This window comes from Tiliqua scincoides, chromosome 6 (genome assembly GCF_035046505.1).
Source record: "Tiliqua scincoides isolate rTilSci1 chromosome 6, rTilSci1.hap2, whole genome shotgun sequence".
Taxonomy (NCBI): domain Eukaryota; kingdom Metazoa; phylum Chordata; class Lepidosauria; order Squamata; family Scincidae; genus Tiliqua; species Tiliqua scincoides.
Window position 1 is genome coordinate 73,697,734 of NC_089826.1, and position 4,859 is coordinate 73,702,592.

A 4,859-nucleotide genomic window follows, 5' to 3' on the forward strand; every position below is an offset into this window, starting at 1 on the left:
ATAGCTCCTTATAGCGCTTTTGTGATAGTGCATGTTTTGGAACACATGGTCCACTGGCACAGGACCTAATTAGGGCTGGGCGGTAAGTGATCATTCCTGCTACATTTCTAAGTGCGTAGAATTCGACATCTTCAAATAACTTGCTTTGATATTTATGAATTTCTGTAGCAATTCTCATTAAAATTAGAAAATATTTGTTACTCCAACTATTTGTTAAATCAAAGCAGATGAATAATGAATAGAATGTTATTTATTCATTAAAATTATTTTTCTCCATCTTGATTAGTGTGGCTCACTAAGAGCTATGAGGTGCTTTCCTTCATTGTATTTAAACCTGAATCCTTTTTAATTCTTAAGAAACTTCGAATGAAGGAGGAATAGGTTCAAGATTTCAGAAAATTAGGCCATGATCCCCTAAAATAGGGCTTGGCAACATGCACCCCCAGTTCCAAAATTACCTGCAATCATGGACCAGCCTGGGTGAATATAGGTCTGAGATTGTTGGCAACCTTCAGTCTCAAAAGACAGTTATCGCGCTCTGAAAGGTGGTTCTGGCACACCGTCTAGTGTGGCTGAAAAGGCCAATTCGGGAGTGGCAATCCCTTCCACACCGGGAGCAAGTGCAGTCTGTCCCTGGTCTGTCTCCCTGGCTGTGGGCCTTCCTTCTTTGCCTCTTAGCCTCAGTCTGTTGGCCAAGTGTCTCTTCAAACTGGGAAAGGCCATGCTGCACAGCCTGCCTCCAAGCGGGCCGCTCAGAGGCCAGGGTTTCCCACTTGTTGAGGTCTACTCCTAAGGCCTTCAGATCCCTCTTGCAGATGTCCTTGTATCGCAGTTGTGGTCTACCTGTAGGGTGCTTACTGTTACCCTGCACATGCCTGATCTCATCTGATCTCGGAAGCTAAGCAGGGTCAGGCCTGGTTAGTACTTGGATGGGAGACCGCTTGGGAATACCAGGTGCTGTAGGCTTATACCATAGTCTTTCGAGACTGAAGGTTGCCAACCAGCTAAATTGGAATGACGGGGTGAGCACACAGTGAGGTCTGAGAATAGATGCAAAATTCCCCAGAAGAGTTTTAGAGATCAGTTCTATCCTTTCCTCTGTGCTACTGGCCATACCAAAAATGGGCACACTGTGTTGTTGTTGTTGTTGTTGTTTTGGGGAGGGGGAGTCAGGAGGCTTCAGAGGTGAAAGGGTATTTAAATCCCTTTACACCTCTGTAAGCCTCCTCATCAATGTGTCTGCTTGGACCTGCACTAGCTATTTCGCAAGCACAAGTCTGAGAAGAGAAAGGGGATGGAGAAGCTGCAGGAAATGGGGATCGGATCAGGTGTGTGCCATTGCTGCAGGATCCACCCTACCTCCAGCCTCCCTACCCTGTTATGCTTTTCTCCCTGCCCAGTTTCGCCCCGCTCTGCTCCTGTTCCACCTTACCCTACCCCTCCCGTCTCTCCCACTGATGTACCTGCTCTAGCAGGCAGTGAGAGAACTGATGATGTATGTGAGAATGCTCCAGTCTTCCCGCTGGCATCCCTGGCAGGGTGCTGAATTGCATGCTGCCACAATGCCTTTTACAGTTGGCATTGGCTGCTTTACACCAGCAAAAGAGGCGCTGCAACAAGGGTCGGCCCAAGTAGGACTGGGCCATTAGTCATCTTTGTAGCAAATAAGGAATCAGAAGCATTGTTACGGAACGGTTGCCTGGGTACTGTCTTCTGGGAAGTCTTCCATTGCTATGGTTTCAGTGACATCAGCAGCACTATACTTACATTCAACAGGGATGCCCGCTTAAGCTGTTCTATTATACTGTACCCAGTGCTTGGCCACCAGCATAGCCTACACCTGCACCAACAAAATGTTTAACAATATTCAATCCTGATATATTTTAGATATCATTTTAAATGCATTGCGTCATTCTTTTGTCAGATCATGAATAGAGGTGTTTGAAAATGGTGTTCCTTACCTTACTCAGAAGTAAGCCCATTGTGTTCAGTTAGACTTAGGCTGCAGTCCTATCTTATTGAAAACAAACACCTAATTATGCACCTTCCAAGGCAGTGAGGGCAGTTATGGTCCTTCAGTAGCTACCATTTCATATTTTCCAGCTATCTTTATTTAGCTTTTCATCCATCCCCCTCCTCACTCTTCTATGCAGGCAATAGAAACAGATATTGCTGAGTGATTTTCAGTTGAAGATATGCTATACCAGGGGTGGGCAAACTCCAGCCCGGGGGCCATTTGCCACCCTCTGGGACCTGCAATCCAGCCCGCAGGGAGCCCCCAGGCTCTAATGAGCTTCTGACCTGTCAGGGACTGTGGGAGCCCATGCTGGCCCGTAACTGCCGGTTGCAACCACCAGACATGAGCTTTGAGTCGAGTTAGAGCAAAGCCTTTCATAGTCTGCTTTTCGCTGGGCATTTTTTTAACTCCGTCGCCCCCCACATTGCCCCTGAACAACTTATGTCTCCATGTGTTTCTGGGTTGGTCTGTATGTTTTCACTGTGCAAGAGATGTGTGGCAAACAGTTCATAGTTCTCATGTGGTTCTACATGCTTGTACTATAGTTCTCGTACGTATTGTAAATAAGCTCAGTAAAATTCATTCATTCATATAAGTTCCATCTCCAATGTATTCATTTATGCAAATTTATTCAATTTGAAATGTAAATTAATTCTTTTTATTCCCGGCCCCCGACAGTGTCAAGAGGTGATGTGGCTCTCCTGCCAAAATGTCTGCCCACCCCTGTGCTGTACTAAGGGCAGCCCAATCCAACGGAAGAAGGAACATTAAAATGTTCTTAAGCTGAAGTACAGTTTTAACAACACAGTCAACCGAATGTGCAGATGTCGGAAAAGAGTCCTTGGTGGTGTGCAATGGATGGGCAAGGATCAGGCAGTGATCCTAGCTGTGAGAATAGGGGTATAACAAGCACACAGCACTGCTTGGATTTAATCTGTGCCACAATTGAGGGAAGGCTCTCCTTACTGATGGCTCCGTGATGGGACGATAAGGCCCTGCGTGACTAACACTGTTATTTAACTCAATATGCATATTCACAAACTGCTTAGAAGAAATGAGGGATCAGAAGCTCATAATCCAGTAGTAAAATGCTACTTTATGTAAGGAGATTAGAAGCAGATGTTATTTATTTTTCAATCAGGATGCTTTTTTAAAAAAAAACAAAAAACAAAGACAGATTCAATGATTTTTTCACAGAAGAACAGGAGACAAATGAGCCATCCAATGAAATTCTGGCTAATCAACCAAATGATCAGCACTTTGAATTAGACAAATTAATGCCAGCTATGTATATGTAACATTCATCACAATAGCCTTATCATAAATAAGGAACATGGGGGTACATGAGGTCTTGAGGAGCACATTTTACACACAACAGTAATCATTCACATAACTTATTACAACTCGGGCTCCCAAAGTGTGTTTTGCAACACGCTGGGGTGTTGAGGTGTGCTCATAGGGGTTCCATAGGATGTCCCTGACAGCCCTTTTTACCAGCTCCTGCCAGCGGCACATTCATGGATCGTGCAAGATCTCATGAGATTTGGGTGCCACCATCTTGAATCATGAGAGATCTTGCAAGGTTTGGGCACCACCATTTTGGATGACACAAAATCTTGCACAATTCAAGATGGCTGAGACAGGAAGAAGAAGCTGCAGGTGTGCCATGACCTCAGTAAATTGGGGAATGACTGTATTACGCTAAGACCCCAAGTTTTGTACTGGTTCCATTCCAGAGGTTTGTCTGGAAGTTGAAATGTTCGGAAGTTGGAACAGCCACTTCTTGTCAGCCTAGTGCCATCATGCTTGCACAGCTCCATTTATTTGGAGGGAATGCTAGGGTATAAATCATGTAAACAAATAAAGAAGAGTGAAATCTACAAATCTTGTGATTAAATTGACTTCCAATATTACTGTACCTGGCAAGGGTTCCCACTATACATAATGGGCCTGGTCAATCCAGAAGCTTCATATCAATTAGCAAGAGTCAGTGTTACATAAGAACCCTATAGGATCAGGTCCAGTTCAGCTTCCTGTATCTCACAGTGGCCCACCAGATGCCTCAGGGAGTACACAAGACACTCCTATTTCCCTCCATGCCTGAAAGAGGACCCAAAACCTTATCACATACAATTCTAGATAGTTCACAAGACAGATTTGAGTTTATGGCTATGACATTCCTGCTTCAGGTCAAGGGTGCCCAACTCTGTTGTCCCACACACAACTATAGCAAACACATATAGAACGCAGAGTATGACAATACTCTGCATGGCTTCTGTAAGGGTAAGTCTTGCCTCACGAACCTTATAGAATTCTTTGAAAAGGTCAATAGGCATGTGGATTTGGGAGAACCCGTGGACATTATATATCTGGACTTTCAGAAGGCGTTTGACACGGTCCCTCACCAAAGGCTACTGAAAAAACTCCACATTCAGGGAATTAGAGGACAGGTCCTCTCGTGGATTGAGAACTGGTTGAAGGCCAGGAAGCAGAGAGTGGGTGTCAATGGGCAATTTTCACAATAGAGAGAGGTGAAAAGCAGTGTGCCCCAAGGATCTGTCCTGGGACCGGTGCTTTTCAACCTCTTCATAAATGACCTGGAGACAGGGTTGAGCAGTGAAGTGGCTAAGTTTGCGGACAACACCAAACTTTTCCGAGTGGTGAAGACCAGAAGTGATTGTGAGGAGCTCCAGAAGGATCTCTCCAGACTGGCAGAATAGACAGCAAAATGGCAGATGCGCTTCAATGTCAGTAAGTGTAAAGTCATGCACATTGGGGCAAAAAATCAAAATTTTAGATATAGGCTGATGGGTTCTGAGCTGTCTGTGACAGATCAGGAGAG

At 44.8% G+C, this 4,859-nt stretch overlaps 1 pseudogene; it reads left to right on the plus strand.

Moving 5' to 3' along the window:
* The first annotated feature begins 852 nt into the window (after positions 1 to 852).
* LOC136656595 (5S ribosomal RNA) lies at positions 853 to 966 on the plus strand (annotated as a pseudogene).
* The last annotated feature ends 3,893 nt before the right edge of the window (positions 967 to 4,859 follow it).